At 42.9% G+C, this 20873-nt stretch overlaps 1 long non-coding RNA gene across 1 annotated transcript in view; it reads left to right on the forward strand.

Moving 5' to 3' along the window:
* Nucleotides 1-20620, forward strand: part of LOC311521321 — a 121565-nt gene extending 100945 nt beyond the window's left edge. The window contains exons 3-4 of the long non-coding RNA XR_014711853.1: nt 7299-7423; nt 17164-20620. This is a non-coding gene — a long non-coding RNA (uncharacterized lncRNA). The remainder of the gene's footprint in view (nt 1-7298; nt 7424-17163) is intronic.
* The last annotated feature ends 253 nt before the right edge of the window (nt 20621-20873 follow it).

Genomic DNA, 20873 nt, shown 5'->3' on the forward strand with positions numbered 1-20873 from the left:
GTCCTGGGTATCTAAATAAAATGCTTTCCCCTAAGTTCATGCTTTCGAGAAGGAAATGGATGGAATGTAAGGTCAGTTCTGAGCCACCAGCAACTCAGACATCCTGGAGAGTGGAAATTAAATTCAGAGCAGGTGAACTTAAGAGAGAATAGAGTTTTAAAGAATTGGTATGAAGGCCAGAGGAAAAGAGCAGGGAGGTGGGTGAGAAAACTAAGAGCAGAAGAGTCAAGAATAAGAAAAAAGGTTAGATTAAGGAGGGAAGATGAGAGGTTAGAAGGGAGAAGATGAGGATAGAGAGGAGGTGACACTGACGAGAAAATAAATATACAGGGTCTGATTCTCAATTACACTTTGCATTGCTCTGGAAGCGTAAAGGAGCCTTAAAGTGGGTGACTCCAGGGCAGTGAAAAGGAGCCTTTGTTTACATACCCTTTAGTGTAAATGACTTAGATTCAGACAACTATTGATCAGTGTAAATGAGACTCAGGCCCAGATGGCTTAATTATGAGAACTGAGTGAAAATTGGAATTTCTGTCCCAATTTTGGAAATTCTGATATTTCCACAAAATCAAACTTTTCCGCAAACTGCATTTTCCATCAAAAAATCATGTTGGATGCAGACATTTACAGCAATGTAAAATGCTACCACCAGTGTAAGTGCTTGGAGAATTCTTATTTGGTAACATTTTGCATCCGCTTTGCACAGTTTGCAAAATGGGCAAGACAGTAAGGATCAGGTCTATATTATTTTTGTGCCATATGGGTAAAATCCTGGCCCCGCTGAAGTCAATGGGAATTTTGCTACTGGCTTAAATGGGAAGTGGATTTCATCCTATGGGTCCAAAATTGCAAATGATTCAAACTCCTACTGCCTTCCATAAGAGTTCTGCATGTAGAACAATGGCAGGAATGGGGTCTTGGTTTTCCAGAAAATATGGTAATCCCAGAAGAGCAGAATGAAACAAAATTATGAAAAGCATGGTAAGCTTCTTCTGTTTTATTTAAATTCCTATTTGAAGCTATTGTAAAAACTCTTGGTATGGTGGCACTTTAAAGTGATTACAGTAATGGATTTTTGCATTCTACAGAACAATAGAATTAGGGGAAGGGTTTAGTAAATGTATTAAATCTGTTAAGGGAGAAGTAGGGAAGCTGACCATGTCTTCAATTAATCGTATTTTATTTTAACTGCACTGTACAGTTTTACTGCAAAGCTGTACCTTAATAATCCAGACATTGTTGGCTTTGGTATATTGCATGACATGCATGTTTTAATGGTTAACCAAATAAAAGTAAAATATACAACTAGAATAATATAACAAAGGTAAATTTCTTTGTTGCAGTGCGGTGCCTCTCACGCAGAATTTGTGCTATCATATATCACCATTGTATCCTGTGCTATACCTGACAACAAATATGATATTAGGTGTCATACAGCAGTTATTTAATTATTGGAGACATGGGCTTAATGGTATTTGTGTCACAGGAGTGAACAGTACAGATGTATCTTGACTCAAGGAGACTGAAATGCTTGCTTCAAACCAACCTCTCTTGATAATAGGTAATTTTACAAAAATGGTTAAATGAATCAGATTCAAACAAGATCTGTGTTTGTTTGTTTGTTTGTTTTGTCATCTGATCAATAGATCTGAAAGAAACAGTGCCAAATATTATGAATTATTGTGCAGTGCCAACGTCTGTGAGGCCAGTGTGATATAGAAAAGACCAATATACCCCTTTTCCCTCTACCGTTGCTTTAAACTCTGTGTGTGTGCGGCATGAGAGAGATTAAAAATTCTGTTAATCAAAACAAAGAGCTAATCAGATGAATTAAATTCTGTTCCTTAACTTTTGTGGGGGTATTTTAAGATGAGCATTCTGTTTGGGATTTCTTCTATAAATACAAAGTCTTGTGTGCAAAATTATTCCTTGTGCACATTTAAGGCCTGAGGTTGAGCTTGTATGAGTAATAAGCAAACGTGGAAAAACCCACTACCATGTGGGCACACACAGAGATTAGAGAAGCGATACGTTTTATATGTGTTCTAAGCAAAATAAAAGTAATGTAAGTAATGTATTATTCATTATCTAGGATTTAAAAACACAGTTTAATTAAAAAGTAATGTAAGCAAAAAAAATCCTTTAGTCTTTTAAAAAATGAGTCTCCAAGACAGTGAGCATTGTGTGGCTCTTCTCTGTTCATCTGAGAACTGCTGAACTCTGCACATGGAGTGCTTAGAAATATAAAGGTACAGTGCACACAAAACAAAAGGCATTGCAATGCAAAAGAACCCCTGAGCAGATATTACAAGCCTTTCATGGATTTGGCTCCCTAGCCTTACATGGATTAGAGAAGTGGTGAGCTGAGATGTCTACTTTTCAATTAAACTCTATTCTATTCTTACCTCATCCTTCCAACCAATCCCTGCCCTGTTTCTGTGTTTCATCCACCAGTTGCATCCTGACTGACACCTAGGTTGGGAGCTCTTTGGGTGGGCTATCTTCTTTGCTGTTAACTTGTACAATCCCTAGCACAATGGGGCTCTGAACCTTGTTTGGGGTTCATAGGTGCAATTGTAACAGAAGTAATAAATACCAACATACATGAATTCTTTCCAGGGGCTGTGTAAGTAGTATCCTGTTCAGGGACAGATGGTATCAAGTTTGATGCATCATAATACGAAGTTCATATGGAGTACATAGTAAAATCTGTGCATGGAAATTGACTATGGCCATGGAGCTGGCATTTTCTAAATCATCCAAATGTATTTTTAAATAACAATGTTAAATTTAATTATGAATCAAAACCATGATCCAAACTCTGCATGTATCCAAGTCCTCTCTTTGTAATAAGCTAAACTAAAATTCCAGATCCAAGCATCACTGAACTTTGTGGAATATTCAATCCAGAACCAAACTTGGCCACATTGGGGTCTGTCCCTAGTTTAATTAAACTGGCCTGATCTAAAACAGCAAAGGTATCGAATGAGCATGTTTCCAAAGATCATTAAAAGCTGTTTTGAGAATGCTGTAAACTTAACTGTATTCTGTAAAGAGAAAAATATTTCAGCTCTTATCTCTTGACATCTGAATCGGTATAAAAAAATCAGTGAAAGATAGCATTCTTTCCGTTCACGCTTGAACTTGCACACATTCTAGACATAATGGATAACATATAAAAACAGATATAATAATTACTTAGAAACTAATGACCGTTGAGACAATGAGAAGGCTTAGTTCCAAAGTTCCTTGAACTGTGATATTTGGTATGACTCACTGCCATTAAAACTGTAAGCATTTACTTTTGTGTCACCTTTGCACTTACTGGTACAGTACTATAAAAGTACCATAAATAATTGGTTCAGACTTATGTTTAACAATATGTAAAGCTTTCATTTTATTAGAAGTTTTCTAGTTGGTTGAAATTTGGCCCCATGTTTGTACATAGAATTCAAAAGGTGTGGGACAATAATAAAAGCATTTTTAAAAGCCCATCACCCCTGACATACACTTACCCTGTTAAATATTTGTGCAGTACTTTGCATATGCAAAATTCCTTTGCCAAGCTCTGTTAATAAATAGCACTGATGTTTGGCTAGTTAATTATGAGATCATGGTTTCCTCAAAGCGTTTGGCATGCCTGGCTAAAAGCAGCAGGTAACTGTAAGGACATGACAGAGGAGGTCTCAAAGGCTAGTTATGTTTTCATAGTAGTAATTCTATTGTTGCAATTTTTTTGGCAGGAATTCAGTGCGAGTGTGGTGCATTAGCCAAAGCCTTTCACATATCATAGTCCCAAGCACAGGGCCTGGAGTGAGCTTAGCCAGGTCCTGCGGTGAGGATTAGGAGGAGAGCATTGAGTTTCAACACTGAGCACAGAAGGAGGGCTCCTTGTCAGTGCCCAAAGTCTTTGCACCAGGAAAGGGAGCTGGGGGCAGTGAGGGGATACTGGCTCTTGAGGCTTTGTTGGGATGGGTTTCAGGCTATGGGTGGTTCCTAATGTTGGTTAGGTCTTTTCAGGCCAGCTGATAAACATGGAGTACCACAGTACTGTCAACCTAAAAGATTCAAAAATCATTATATTGGCTTAAAAATCTTGAGATTTTAAATAATAAATTTGAGGTTCTCTTTAATTGCCTATTGGTTTCTGAGCTCTAAGAGGGCACGTGGGTCACATTTTCAAGCTTTTCTCATGCAACCATGAGGACAAGAAACTGTTTTTTTATATGAAAACTGAGATTATCATGCAATCCCAGTATTCAGAAGGTGGGGCTTTAAGCAGAATACCAACTGTCACAAGACACAATAAAATTGTGAGAGTTTGCAGCACTTTGGATAGGTTAGCTGGCAAGGTACCATGAGAGGAGATGTAACAGGTAACAGTTCACAGTTAAAGTCTGTTCACTTGAAACCTTCATTCAAACCATAACCTTTTGTGTAACGTGTGATTGCTGCACTTGCTGAGCCTTGGCAAAAGCCAGCAGAAGTCCCCCTGAAGTCAATGGGAGCTGTACCACTTGTGTCCAGACTGAATTTGGCCCCATGAAAGAATCTACTCCATATCTCGTAACTGACCGTGACCAGAAACTATATGCAGCCTGCATTCCAGACGCCAAGAAACAGGGTTCTCCTGTGCAAATTGCCTTGTTTTATTTTCCAATAAAAGGGCTTTCCATCTCTTAATAAATAATTTTCACACACACACACCCCCTACAACTAAACCAGAAGGAGATGGTCTTTAGTGGACTTTGTTGTTAAGGTCAATGATACAGGAAATAAGCATTAATTGATTTTTCACCAGTACCTTTCTCTCCCTCCCATAACAATTACAGAGCTGTCTCTGTGTATAAAATGTAGGAGTCATGTGATAAATAAGCTTCACCTACAGGCTTGGTGATTAAACAGCATGACAGAGAGAAGCATTGTTCTACCGTTCTTATCCCAAAGGCATGCAACCTGCGCACAGCACTGTGTGGTGCTGGTTCCACCCACCAGGATTGCTATGGAAAAAAGGCCTCCCACCATCACAGGATTATTGTTCTATGTGGGCCAGATCATCCACTGACTTCAGTGGAGCTATGCTGATTTACAACAGTTGGAGATATAGCCCTGTATGTGCACAGCATGTTGTAGAAAGGGTGATGGCCGTGTAGCTCTATCTAGGTACTTACGGCTCCTGTATCTGAGTGTCAATGTATTTATTGAACACCCTTGTGAGGTAGGGAAATGTTAACCTTTTTAGAGGGGAGAGGGGAAGGGCCAACTTTTTAAAGGTGTTTAAGCAGCTATGGATGCAGATAGATGCCTAATGGGATTTTCATAAGGGCCTAACTGCCTAGCACCCACTGATTTTGAAAAGCTGGTCCTTACTCACTTGCCCAGGATCACACAGACACACACGCACACTCTCTGTGTACGTCTAATGTTAGCCAGCTTTCTGACCCTTCACTTAAACTCACCACTGGGGAGCATGGATCAGTGTTCACCTCATAGTACCCGGGCTGGATAAGCTAATGATCCAACCAGCGGACCAAATTCGGTGATGAATCCTGGTCACGTGCCACCTGAGGCACATTGTGCATACTCTAAGAAGAAGAACTCGCCAATGCCAGTGAAAGAAATGTTTCCTCTGAAGTTCATATCATATGAAATAATTTCCCTGTATATCTCTGCCTCATCAGTTTTCTATTTCATTATGAACCTTAGCTGAAAATGTATTTCCCCCACCCTTGCTTTTTAATTTCTCCCTCCCTATGCAATTATTTTAATTTTAACTTTGGAACTGTATAATTGAACTGCCTAAAGCTTTCTGTGAATCAAAAATCTGTCGAATTTGGGGTACTGTGGACACAATTCGACGGTATTGGCCTCCGGGAGCTATCCCAGAGTGCTCCATTGTGACGGCTCTGGACAGCACTCTCAACTCAGATGCACGATTGTCTGCCGTTGCTCTGATGCAGGGAGGGGTGACTGATGACATGGCCTACAGGGTTGGCTTGCAGGGAGTTAAAATCAACAAAGGGGGTGGCTTTACATCAAGGAGTATTTCAGGCAGGACTTCACGGAGGGTTCCAATAAGAAATGGTGCACCTAAGTTATTGTTCTTATTGGAACAAGCAGGTTGGTCTGGCCTCTGATTGATACATGGCTAGATTTACCTCATTGCACCTTCTCTGTGAGTGACTGCCATGTGACCTAGAGGAATGAGTCCCCTAGACGGGGGGGCGGGGTGGTTGCAAATGAGTACAAAACAAATCAGGTCTATTTCTTGTTTTGATACACTCCATCTATCTTTTACATCTTTGGCTGGCAGCAGACGATGCAGAAGGACTGCATGCCATCCACATCTCATGGCTGCTCGGCAGAAGATAGTACAATAGGACTGCTAGCCATCCTCATCTCTTGCCTGCCCAGCAGAAGATGATACAAGAGGACTGCTAGCAATCCGTATCGCCTGCCTGCTCACCATAAGATGGTTCAATAGGACTCACTGCAGGACTAAAGAGAATGACCTGATCAAGTCACTCCAAATTTAGTCCCTGCGCCCATGTCTGCCCAGGCGCTCCCTGATCGACCTCACAGAGGCGACCAGGAGCACCTCGGACATGACGATGATGGCTACCAGTCCTAGTGTACCGTCTACTGCCATAAGGCAATGGGTTGCTGCTGCTGTGTAGCAATGCAGTACCACGTCTGCCAGCACCCAGGAGACATACGGTGATGGTGAGCTGAGCAGGCTCCATGCTTGCCATGGTATGGCATCTGCACGGGTAGCCCAGGAAAAAAGGCGCAAAACGATTGTCTGCCCCTTCTTTCACAGAGGGAGGGAGGGAGGGAGGGAAGGGGGGCCTGACGACATGTACCCAGAACCACCCGCAACAATGTTTTAGTCCCATCAGGCATTGGGATCTCAATCCAGAATTCCAATGGGCAGCGGAGACTGCGGGAACTGTGGGATAGCTACCCACAGTGTAACGCTCCAGAAGTCGACGCTTGCCTCGGTACTGTGGAAGCACTCCGCCGAGTTAATGCACTTAATGCACTTAGAACATTTTCTGTGGGGACACACACACTCGAATATATAAAACCAATTTCTAAAAAAAGACTTCGATAAATTCGACCTAATTTCGTAGTGTAGACATACCCTGAGTATGTGGAGCAGGGTGATTAGCAGGACTGTAATTTAATTCATGCAAAAGGAAGCAAGAGATCTAGGTATGGTAGATGGGGAAAAGTAAAGTCTGGGTAAGATATCGGGTTCTGATTTTCCACTGCCTTGTCTTGTTGTTTACCTGCAGGCAAAGTGAATGGAAAATGGTTGTAAAATGCTACCACACCAGAATGATAATAATTTACAGCCACTTTGCACAGGTGCAGATAATGACAGGTGGTTGGAAGCAGCGGAGAATCAGGCCCTGGAATGGTAAGAACTGCCTACCAGACATAGTTGCTTTTAGATGCAGTTTTCTGCTATATTTCATGAAATTTTGGTATTTATGCCAATTCTGATTTAATCACATCCTGTCTATATTGAGATGGATCATAAGCATTAAGATGATGTCAACCCAAGGCACAGGGAGAGGCACCATACCGCCCTTATGTTCACTTCTTCCTTTAGGAATATAGCAAACTGGAATTGCATGGAATGTGAGTAACTTTTGCAAGCAGCATCCCATCATGATGAATTGTTTTTCCATACAGTACTCAGTGCCATGAGCTGAACTCAGCCAGGAGCCCTCCATGGAAAAGGGCAGCTCTGTACTGCCCCATACTGTGGCCACACAACTGAGCCTTTATACTGACAACTGGTGTAACACAGAGCACCTCTGAAGAGCCAGTACCCAATGCTTTGTCTAAAATCCTGGCACTTCTCTTTTTAGGAAAACTTCATTGGAGGCAATTCTCAGTAGGAGTCCTGATAACTATAACGAATCCCCAGACGTCCAGAATTTCTGGATGGCGTCTTTGCATTATGAAACTTTTGGATTGAGGACTACACTCCACTGTTAGGTTTGGGTCTCCTGAGTCTTGGGAACTTTTGGGTCTCGGGAACATGCCTCCTGTTTCTCTGAGCAGCTGGATGTGCCAAGGAAAGGCAGCTACAGTGGAACTGTACATAAGTATAACAAGATCCAATGGCTGGAAGCGGGAAGCTAAGCAAATTCTGACGGTAAATCAGGCATCATTTTTTAACAGTGAGGACAATGAACCATTGGAACCACATACTGCGGGCTGCCGTAGATTCTTAGATTCATAGATTCATAGATATTAAGGTAAGAACGGACCATTATGATCATCTAGTCTGACCTCCTGCACAATGCAGGCCACAGAATCTCACCCACCCACTCCTGCGATAAACCTCTCACCTATGTCTGAGCTATTGAAGTCCTCAAATCATGGTTTAAACACTTCAAGGAGCAGAGAATCCTCCAGCAAGTGACCCGTGGCCCATGCTATAGAGGAAGGCGAAAAACCTCCAGGGCCTCTTCCAATCTGCCCTGGAGGAAAATTCCTTTCCGACCCCAAATATGGTGATCAGTTGAACCCTGAGCATAGGGGGAAGATTCACTAGCCAGATACCCAGGAAAGAATTCTCTTTAGTAACTCAGATCCCACCCCATCTAACATCCCATCACAGGTCATTGGGCCTATTTACCATGAATATTTAAAGATCAATTAATTGCCAAAATCATGTTATCCCATCATACAATCTCCTCCATAAACTTACCGAGTTTAATCTGAAAGTCAGATAGATCTTTTGCCCCCACTGCTTCCCTTGGAAGGCTATTCCAAAACTTCACTTCTCTGATGGTTAGAAACCTTCGTCTAATTTCAAGTCTAAACTTCCCGATGACCAGTTTATATCCATTTGTTCTTGTGTCCACATTGGTACTGAGCTTAAATAATTCCTCTAAGCTCCGTCACTTGCAATTTTAAAATTAAGATGAGATTTTTTTTTTAAAGATATGCTCTAGTTCAAACAGACATTAATTCAGGGAAGTCCTATGGCCTGTGTTATACAGGAGCTCAGACTTGATGATCACAGTGGTCCCTTCTGGCCTTATACTCTTTTGGTCCTGTGCACAAAAAATTAGCTAACTTTTAATGGATAACTGTGCCTGATGTTGTATTGCAGAGTCAGCTCATCCTGAGCACAATTCCAGCATCTTCAGCACAGTTGTTAATTCTCCCTACAGTCAGAACAATATAAACAGTCACTTGTGCATGATGCAACAGCAGTATGTTCCTAAAGCCTGTAACCAACTACTGTAGAGCCTACTGATTAAACTGTCTCCTTCCATTTTCAAAGGGAATGTGCTCAAGTACTCAGATGGTTAGGTTGTACTTTTATTTACATTTCTGTTCATTCTTTTCTATTAATGGGGTTAAAGATGAAGGGAGGTTTGTGTTGTTTTTTGGCTTTTGAAAATGATCTGATCCAAAACATTTCACATGATGTTTAAAAAAAAAAATGTATCGTTCAAAAATCTACACCCCAGCCATGGATCAGAAGTTTCAAGTCAACAATCAAGTTAAATAAGACAAAATTAAAATGAATTAGACGAGGCTAAATAGCAGTAGCCCCTGGTGACAGGCCATAGTGTCTTTTCACTTGAACTCTCTAGTTTGAATCTACCTCCAGTGTGGTAGCGAACAAAGGTTGTTAACATCTGATGGTTGTTTTATGTCCTCTGAGTTAATAGTTCAAGGCCAGTTCCAAGTGAAGTAAGTATAGTTGCATTCTCTTACACCTGCCCTAAATTTGAGCATCTAAGATGACATAAAGCAGTGCTTTAGAAGAGATGAACAGCATTTTCCACACTCCTGTTTGCAGTTGAAACTATTTGTGTATCTTCCTAGGTTTGAAGGTTTTCGGCATACATAGGCCCAAGAGACAGCATCTGGGTCTGGATTTCAAAACTGTCAAAGTTCAAGAGGCTTGTCACATATGCAAAGTCCCATATACTCCGTCATTCCACAGCCATTGAATTTTCAGCAGAATTTGGCATTTTTGCCAAGCTGCCACAGAATTGCCTGTTTGCACTATGGAATCTGCCATTTTGCTACAGCGAAGCACCACGCATTTGGTTCCCTCTGTTCCACTGGATTCTGTCTGTGGCTTTCCCTTTCCATACTGCTTTCACATGTACATTACACAATAAGCACATCCTCCTACCCTGTTGCCTACCAGGTAGGGAGTCAGAAAGCTGGGCAAGAATTTTTCAGGACTGCCCTCAGGGGAGAATGGCTAAGCCCTTGGCTGCAAAATGAACCATGGGCTGCAGTGAGAGCTCTGTCCTGCCTAGGTCTACTGTCGTTGAAGTTTGCCCTCAGGGGAGAATGGCTAAGCCCTTGGCTGCAAAATGAACCATGGGCTGCAGTGAGAGCTCTGTCCTGCCTAGGTCTACGAAGTGTGCAAACTGGATTAAGGCAATCAGTGTTTCATTTGTCAAGAGTGATGGTGAATACAGGTTAAGTTGAACAAGTGGAACTTTATTAAACCCTATGGACTGCTCTGTCCATGAGGCTGAGTTGCTTCTAGCCTAACTCACTGTGTTTCATGTTCCACTTGTGTCCCTAACAGTCCTTGCTGGGAAGAAGGGCTCTCTGACTCCAGTTCCCCTCATCATGATACCTCTTCCCTGTTTTACAAACATTTCAATATAATCATTACAAACGAATAATTGACACCCAGACCTCTACCCTCTGGCGAGAGGTGACTAGCCCATAGTTGAGTTGGAGTCGCATCTTTACCTCAGACTTGATTGGTTACATAGTCTGTGAGGTCGTTTGGTCTCCTCAATGGGTGACCACTCAGAGAGTGATCTAGCTCTGTTTCCCTGTCACCTGTCTCCTAGTCTAGCAAACTCTCTCTCTCTGTGTGGTATCTCCTCCCTCCCTGTGGAGTTGGCCTGTGGATGGTTCTCTGTCTCTCCATTTTGTGAGGGTCTCCATAGGCTCTCTCTGGATGTGTAGCTGCTAGCTTATATATAAAAAGAAAAGGAGTACTTGTGGCACCTTAGAGACTAACCAATTTATTTGAGCATAAGCTTTCGTGAGCTACAGCTCACTTCATCAGATGCATTCAGTGGAAATGCTCAAATAAATTGGTTAGTCTCTAAGGTGCCACAAGTACTCCTTTTCTTTTTGAGGCTACAGACTAACACGGGTGCTTCTCTGAAACCTGTAGGTTATATGTGTCTCCTGTTCCTTTGGATCATTTGTCCCTCTTGCATAGTCACATTGTACAATCTGGGTGTCACCACACCCCTCACAACTCCTTCAGTCCACTCTTTCTGGCACGTCGCTAATAGCTGGATCCTGGTAGGAGCGCCTGTCTCCGGGGCCAGTAGGTCCTTGGCTGACCTGTCATATTCTAGTGCCTTTTCTGTTTGTTGACCATCTCCTCGCAGCAGTATCTGATGTGAGGGATTGTGGGTCTTGAAACTGGGTTTGCAGGCTCTCAGGTAGTTCACAGACTGCAGCCACCACCACCAGCTTGCTGGTACAAGCAGGGAGTGTGGGCTGGTGGAAGGGCTGGATTACCCAATAGGCAGACTAAGCACATGCTTAGGGCACCAGCAAAGCAGGGGGCACCAAAAAAAATGAGATGTTTTTGAAAGAATTTGATATTTGATATTTCAAAAAAAGCATGGAAGTAGTCATCATGGGGAAAAATCAGAACTTTGTAACTCCACTCCACACTCTTCCCCTCTTTTTCTGTTCTCTTTTTATTACTAATCCCCACCTAAACCAGGGGGGCGTACTACTAACGTAGATGGAAATAATGCGAGGAAATCAGATCCTGCCATGTACTGCAATAAATTTGTTTTATTATTGATATATTCTTCTGAGTTATACGTACTTGATTTGTTTTTTCTTTCTTATATATATTATATATATATACATAAAAATAGTGTACGTTGTGTAATTTTTTTTTTTAAGTTCAGATAACTGAGATAAGGCGCAGGATGAAATGTAACCAACTGAGTGGAGCACAGAAATGTAAACTGGCGGAAGAAAAGAAACAAAAAACTAGTGAAATTTTCCAAAATCTTCCAAAGTTGACATCATTTTTCAAAGTGAATCCATCAGAAGCAACATCTTCTCTCAGTAGCACAGACATCGTTCCAAAGCCTGTAGGTGTTTCAGAGACTGACCCTTCTTCTATTGGTGAAACAAACACCATTCCAGAACATGTGGATGTGTCAGAGACTGTAACTAATCATCCTATTGTGGAGAAAGAAGTGGTTCATCTGTGGAGAAAGAAGTGGTTCGGGACTATTTAGAAAAGCTGGACTTGCACAAGTCCATGGGGCCGGATGCGTTGCATCCGAGATTGCTAAAGGAGTTGGCGGATGTGATTGCAGAGCCATTGGCCATTATCTTTGAAAACTCATGGCGATCTAGGGAAGTCCCAAACGACTGGAAAAAGGCTAATGAAGTGCCCATCTTTAAAAAAGGGGAAAAGAAGGATTCTGGGAACTACAGGCCAGTCAGCCTCACCTAAGTCCCTGGAAAAATCATGGAGCAGGTCCTCAAGGAATCAATTCTGAAGCACTTAGAGGAGAGGAAAGTGATCAGGAACAGTCAGCATGGATTCACCAAGGGCAAGTCATGCTTGATTAATCTAATTGCCTTCTATGACGAGATAACTGGCTCTGTGGATGAAGGGAAAGCAGTGGATGTGTTGTTCCTTGACTTTAGCAAAGCTTTTGACACGGTGTCCCACAGTACTCTTGCCAGCAAGTTAAAGAAGTATGGGCTGGACGAATGGACTATAAGGTGGATAGAAAGTTGGCTAGATTGTTGGGCTCAACGGGTAGTGATCAATGGCTCCAAGTCTAGTTGGCAGCCGGTATCAAGTGGAGTGCCCCAAGGGTCGGTCCTGGGGCCGGTTTTGTTCAATATCTTCATAAATGATCTGGAGGATGGTGTGGATTGCACCGTCAGCAAGTTTGCAGATGACACTAAACGGGGAGGAGATGTAGATATGCTGGAGGGTAGGGATAGGATACAGAGGGACCTAGACAAATTGGAGGATTGGGCTAAAAGAAATCTGATGAGATTCAACAAGGACAAGTGCAGAGTTCTGCACTTAGGACGGAAGAATCCCATGCACCGCTACAGACTAGGGACCGAATGGCTAGGCAGCAGTTCTGCAGAAAAGGACCTAGGAGTTACAGTGGACGAGAAGCTGGATATGAGTCAACAGTGTGCCCTTGTTGCCAAGAAGGCCAATGGCATTTTGGGATGTATAAGTAGGGGCATTGCCAGCAGATCGAGGGACATGATCGTTCCCCTCTATTCGACACTGGTGAGGCCTCATCTGGAGTACTGTGTCCAGTTTTGGGCCCCACACATTAAGAAGGATGTGGAAAAATTAGAAAGAGTCCAGCGGAGGGCAACAAAAATTATTCGGGGACTGGAACACATGACTTATGAGGAGAGGCTGAGGGAACTGGGGATGTGTAGTCTGCAGAAGAGAAGAATGAGGGGGGATTTGATAGCTGCTTTCAACTACCTGAAAGGGGGTTCCAAAGAGGATGGCTCTAGACTGTTCTCAGTGGTAGCAGATGACAAAACAAGGAGTAATGGTCTCAAGTTGCAATGGGGAAGATTTAGGTTGGATATTAGGAAAAACTTTTTCACTAGGAGGGTGGTGAAACACTGGAATGCGTTACCTAGGGAGGTGGTGGAATCTCCTTCCCTAGAGGTTTTTAACTTCAGGCTTGACAAAGCCCTGGCTGGGATGATTGAGTTGGTGTTGGTTTTGCTTTGAGCAGGGGGTTGGACCCTGATAGTCTATGATTCTATTCTATGTTTGGAGTGGACAATGAGGAGGCCATTGGAATTATGGGTGAGTTCAGGGCTGCTGGTTATGGGAATGGTGCTGGGTGTCTGTGCTGAGTGTAGAGATTGGGGTTGTGTATGGTAGGGGCAGATGGGGCTGTTGCGGAGGGGTGCTGGTGTTGGAGAGAGGGGTCACTTCTCCCCTTCTCACATCTAGATCATTGCAGAATGGAAATTTCTTGGGATTGTTGGAGCTTGTGACTCAGTTTCACCCATTTTTAGCAGGCCATATCTCAAAATATGGGAATGCTGGCAAAAGTAACCCATTGTACTTATCCAAGACAATATGTGATGAACTCATTGGTCTAATGAGTGACAAAGTTCATTCAGCTATTGTGGATGAAATAAGTACTGCTGGGTACTTCAGTTTATCTGTTGACTCTACACCTGATCTTTCACATATTGATTAATTGAGTATTGTACTAAGATATGTGTCTCCCACAGATGGAAAACCAGTTGAACGATTTATAACATTTCTCAATTTGAAAAGCCACACTTGTGAAGAAATGGCAAATCAAGTACTGCATTATCTGTGCCAAGTTTGCAAAATAGATTTCTCAAAATGCAGAGGTCAATCTTATGACAACGCTGCCAACATGACAGGGCGTTGTCAAGGAATGCAGAAGAAGCTTTTAGAACAGAACAAATATGCCATATTCATACCATGCTGCCCACTCTCTCAATCTTATTGGCCACAGTGCTGTTGATTGTTGTCCGGTGGCAGTAAGTTTTTTTTCTCAACCGTCCAGTTACTTTATACATTTTTCTCAGCCTCAACACACCAATGGGAAGTTCTTCAAATATATTTGGGCAATGATTGTGTGTTGAAATCTCTTTCTAATACTCGCTGGGAGTCACATGCAGTGGCAACAAGTGCAATTCTGGAGTCCTACTCAAAGATTGTGGATGCATTAGAAAGTACAGCTGAATCACAAAAGGGAGAAACTATATGAGAGGCAGAAAACATTGCAAACGATGCAAGAACTAGAGTTTGTATTCATGTTGACCATGTGGAATGAAATTTTACAACACTTTTACCACACAAGTCAAACTTTTCAAGAAAAAGAATTGTATTTGAAAACGTGTGCAGACCTCTATCAATCATTAGCAGACCACTTACACACTTTGAGGAATGATTTTGAAAGATTTGAAGACATATCAAAAGATATCTTGCCTGATATTAACTACAAAGAAGCCCAGTCCCGCAAGCAATTCAGGAAAAAACAAGCAAATGATAGCAGTGCAACAGAAACAGCACTGAATCCTAGAGACAAATTTCGCATATCTACTTACTACGCTGTAATTGATACACTTGAAGCTCATATGAAGAGGAGAGGTGAAGTATACAAAGAAGTATCAAGTAGATTTCCTTTTCTAAACGATATGGACTTATCTTACGAACAATATTCACACGGTTGACTCATACCCTATTGACTTGAACATGAATCTCTGTGGAGAAGTACGGCAGTTCCACTGTTATATGCGCGCAAAGTTTAATGAAACAAGAAAAATGAAATTCAGTCACATTGATCTTCATGACACAATATTGAAAGACAGAATACAATTTTTCCAATACATATTTCCAAATATAGAGCTCGCACTACATATTTTTCTAACCCTGATGATTTCTAACTGCTCCGCAGAACGCTCTTTTTCTCAGCTGAAAAGAATAAAAAACCCTCAGAGAACAACAATGTGTCAGGATAGACTTGATTCACTTTCCCTATTGTGTATGGAAGCAGACATGCTTCGTCGAGTCAGCTTCGATGAACTTATCCAGAATTTTGCAATCAGAAAATCTAGAAAGAAGCTATTTTAATTTCAGCATACATGTAAGTTTTGTGTCATTTCAAAAAATAAAATTGTATTTTACGGTATAGTATTGTTTTTCTTTTGAATTACATATGGGGGGGCACCATAATCTTTTCAGTGCTTAGGGCCTCTAAAGGTCTAGCTCACCAACGGAACCACTCCAAAACTCCTCTTTGGAGGAAACATCTGGTGCCGCTGACTGTCCCAGACTCATTATTTAAGCCAGAAGGAGGCAGGAAGTTGTCCGAGCAACCAGGTGAGTCCCTGGGTAGCTGCTACATTGGACCCTGCCATCTTGCCTGACTCTGATTCCTGCCTTGTTCCTGCCCTCCTGCCTTGTTCCAGATCCCTGCTTCTGTACCCCACCCCTGGCTTCTGATTCCAGCTCTGACTCTTGGCTTGATTCTGGCTCCAGCTCTGAGCCCGGCTTCAGTTCCTGCTCTGACCACTAGGTCTGAGTGTGTATGTCCCGGCCCAAGACAATTTGTTCAGACCACAACCCCTATGAGTAGGGCCAGCCTGGTATGGACCCAGCCGACCTCTCCCTACCCCAAGGAGCACCAGCGCTGCATGAGCAGGTTTCCCACCTCCAAATGGACAACTAAGTTGTGTGGCCTTGGATCACGTAGCTGATTGTGAGAATTAGGCACTGCAGAAGCAAATCCATCAACTTTGTGTGGAGAACTTTGTGCTCTGAGCCTGACCTGCTCCATCACACCCCTGAGCCAGGACCAGCTATTCCCCTTCCAGAGTACATCAATAGGGATCATTCCAAATTTTGAGGTTTTGTGAACCAGGGCCACCTATAGGTCTTGTTTCACCCTAAAAACTTACTTGTCCAACCAGGCCAAGGATGGGGAAGCTCTGGACTGGGACTCCTCCCTGCTGATGGCCAGCAGTCCAGTGCTGACTAACTGGGATGCTCTCTAGCAGGTAATATCAACCACAGGTGACCTCTGCTGAGGCTGCCTTGTGGAAACTCCAACAGGGTCAGGTGCAGCATGCTTCTTCCATCTCACGTCGGACATGGAGTAGAATGAGACAGCCCAACTGTTCCAGTTCCGATGGGATGGGATCAAACAGGATGAGATTAAGGATGAGTTGGCTAGAGTTGAGACCTGGATGGACCTGAGTGCCTTTATCTATCTCAGATAGCTAAGGCGGGTGAGGTAATATCTTTTATTGGCCCAGCTTCTGTTGGTGAGAGAGACAAGCTTTCGAGCTACACAGAGCTCTTCCTCAGGTCTGGGAAAGGTACTCAGAGTATTACAGCCAAATGCAAGGTCAAACAGATAGTTTAGCATAAGTAATTAGCATGTTCTAAAGGACCATTCAAGGTGAAGTGGCCCATTAACACTCCCATAGACATAGGACAAAAAGGGGGGTTATCGGGTTACAAATTGTTGTAATAAGCCATAAATCCAGTGTCTTTATTAAGACCATGATATTTAGTGTCTAGCAAAATTATGAATTTAATTTATCTATCTTGTCATCCAGATCAACAATCAGCTGCTTTCATGACAGGAACAAAGAAGATGGGGGTGTTGCAGCCATAAACTCCTTTATCAGGTCTCAGTCTACCAGTCGAGCCAATGCAGGTCAACGAGGCCCCCAGCCACTCACCCCCAAGGAAAGAAAGCACTGGCGACACTGTGCTTCTACTGCAGCAAACTGGATCATGCTGTCTCTGGTTGCCCCACACGGAACCCAGCCCAAAGAGACATGAGACAATAAGCCAAATCGGGGCCAGTGAAGAGGACTGGCCTGAGCACCATCACAAGATGTTCCCCTGAGTCTCGAGCCATTGTCCTATCTGGAATGCATGCTGAAAGCCATTGACCAACACTGCATTTGCAAGCACTGGTTGAGCTATGTGGGAGCACTCTCTTCCAATCTGTCCACAGCAGGCTCGCACTGACTCGGGTGCAGTGATAACTTGATCAGCCTGGATGTGGTCTGGACCCTGCAGATTCCCCTAAGGCCTGAGCTCATTCTGGATCTAGTAGGAACCTCTTGGATGGTGGCCATGGAGACCGTGCCCTGGAGATTACTACCCAAGGACACCAAGATCTTGTCTACACCACAGGGTAAATTCAATCTAAGCTACGCAATTTGAGTTACGTGAATAGCATAGCTCAAATTGACGTAGCTTAGGTCTGTCCACACTACACGATGTTGATGGGAGACGCTCTCCCATTGACTCCCCCTACTCTTCTCGATCCGGTGGAGTACAGGAGTCGATGGGAGAGCAATCTGCAGTCAATTTAGCGTGTTTTCACTAGACCCGCTAAATCGCGTGTCGATGCATCACTCACCACTCATCGATCCCCCAGTAAGTATACACAAGCCCCAAGAGACACTACAATTCAGTGCCATTCACTCCCCACATTTTCTTCTGATCCTGTTTTTTCTTGGCTGACTGAAGTATCTCTAATGACTGGTGGTGGGACACTAGATAGGGAGGCCTCTGAGTTACTACAGAGAATTCTTTCCCCAGTGTCTGGCTGGAGGGCCTTACCCACATGCTCAGGATCTAACCGATCACCATATTTGGGGTTGGGAAAGAGTTTTGGCAGCGACCTGGCTTTTTCTGCCTTCCTCTGCAGCATGGGGCAAGGGTCACTTGCTGGCTTGAACTAGAGTAAATGGTGGATTCTCTGTAACTTGCAATCTTTAAATCAAGATTTAAGGACTTCAGTAACTCAGCCAGGAGTGGGTGGGTGAGGTTCTATGGGCTGCAATGTGCAGGAGGTCAGACTAGATGATCATGATGGTTCCTTCTGACCTTAAATTCTGTTAGTCTAATCTGGAATCTGTATCCTGAGCTGCCGCCAGTATATGGTCATGTGAGCCATTTTTATCTGGATGGGTAGAATTGCTAGTATTGGGATTAAGGCACTGGAACAGGATTTAGGAGACTTAGTTTCAATTCTTAGCTTTGCCACTGACTTTCTGTTTGTCCTTGGGCAAACCGTGTTAATCTCTCTGTGCCTCGGTTCCTCAGCAGCAAAAGGGAGCTGATAATACTTCTCTACCTCACAGGGGTGTTGTGAGAATACATTCAGCAATGTAAAGGGTGCTCTATAATATAGCAATGCGGCCATCTGATTACCTAGGAAGATACCTACTCCCCACTAATTACCAGGTAACCCTTTTCTGAAAAAAAACCCACAAACATCTGTCTTTTGGACCCAAAAATTGATCAAGCCTTCCTGTTATCTAAAAACAAAAGAAAGAGAAAGAGACAAAGAGAGAGAGAGAATTCTCCTGCTGACTTGTTGCTAAGCAACCATAGTCTTTGCTGTAGCCATCTTTCACTGGCTCCACGCACAGACGCATGCTTTCTGTTGCTGCTGATTGTCACTCCATCTATAATATGTACCAGGATATTTAGCCTCTTGTAAGTATCCACTGTTTAAAAGTGATAACATACTCTGGCTAACATTATCCAGATGCTAAATGCTTCCTTCATCACCCATGGCATGATTGACAATTCCAGTCTCTAAGACTCTTCTTATTACATCTTATTCTGACATAGTGCTTTTGTGTTAAAAGAATCACAGAAGGAGCTTTTAAATACAGTATCCAGCTATTAGACCATAATTACAGTTGAGGCCTCTTCTGTTTACATTCACTTAGTTAATTTCTGGAGAAAGCTATATTGGGCTAGTATTTCTCATACTGTTGCTTTTGAAAGTTAATGCCTGGATATTTTATAGTTATCTGATATGAAGGTGGAAAGCATTTTATAGCTGTGAAGAAGGTACTGACAATCTGCCCAACAGGAATAATTCAACACCTTCCTGTTATATTTTCCTTGCCGTGAAGGGCAAGGGTCTTACTGGCAGGCTGCAGATCAAAGCTCCCCAGCACAATTAGAACCTCAGTGCATTAAATTGACTGAAACTCAACCTGAGAAGGCACTGCATTTTCCCCTACCAGCATAGATCCACTGCCACCGACTAAGTAGTAAATTCTTCACAGTGAGCAGTAGTCAGTTCTTCTTCCAGGCAAAGGCAGTGCAGATTCATTAGGCTTTGTACCACCTGGAACAGTTCCACTGACTGGTACTTCACAGGCAATGCCCCCTCCAAAGCACACCATTCTAAGCGGGGCAAATTGCAGCTTCCCCCTGAATGCTCAGGTGAGGGGGGATGTCAGCAGGAATTTTCCTCCCGCTTTGTATCCTTCTGACAGGAGCTGGCCACATTTGCACTCTCTGTGCTCTTCTGAGAGCAAGTCCTGCTCACTGCAGTCTCCATGCCAAAGGGGACAGGGAGAGCTGAGGAGGCGATAGCCCCATTTCATCCTTTCTACACCAGCCAGCGGAGTTGGCCAGCCACACAGAGGCTACAAGATCTTTAAGGCATACAGCTGCAGACATGCTCCCCATGCCACCGAGGAGGTCCAAGAAGAGGCACAAGGCCTCCCAAGTGCTGCTACTCAGGCTGTGCCATTCCCATCCACCCCTACTCGGGACTCTGGTCATAAGCCATAATAGAGCCCATTCTAATCAACCTTTTACATTTGTTTACAATATTGTCAGTCCCATTTGATTCTCCACTCTTACAGTTTAAAGTCAAGAGTGAGCACAGCAATATTTCAGCCTCTTCTGTCCTTCAGTGATTCCTTAATGAGCAGTAAGACTTTGGCTGTGTCATGCTGTTCAGACATGCCGTATGTGATTAATATTGCAAAACAGCCTTCTGAATCTTGAACTATGTATTTCTTCTTTTCAGCATCATATACTTTTACACACAGTTCATTATTTTCCATTTTTTTCTGCCTTTGGCAATAGTCCTCTTAATTAATTGGGCTAAGATCTGCTCTTATTTACACTCAGGCAGCTAAAATGAAGTTGATAGGGTTGCATGGTGTAAACAAAACAAGAATTTTATCCGCTCTGTGTAAAAATAAAATGTTCCACTGCCTTAATGATTAATGAATAAATTAAAACAAGATACAATATTAAACTATAAACTAAATGTCTCATTAACTGATTGGGAGATATTCATTTTAAGTAGCTTTTAGATGCACAGTTAAAATATGACTTGCTGGTATCAGTTTAATATCTGGTACAATACTACCTGGTAATGAATGTAATTCTGGAGGAAATAAGACCTTGGGTGAAATCCTGGTTCTATGGAATTCAATGGGAGTTTTGCCATTGACTTCAGTGAGTTCAGGATGTCACCTCTTGCTTTTTT

The sequence above is a fragment of the Lepidochelys olivacea genome (assembly GCF_965140295.1).
Source record: "Lepidochelys olivacea isolate rLepOli2 genome assembly, chromosome: 5".
Classification (NCBI taxonomy): Eukaryota; Metazoa; Chordata; order Testudines; family Cheloniidae; genus Lepidochelys; species Lepidochelys olivacea.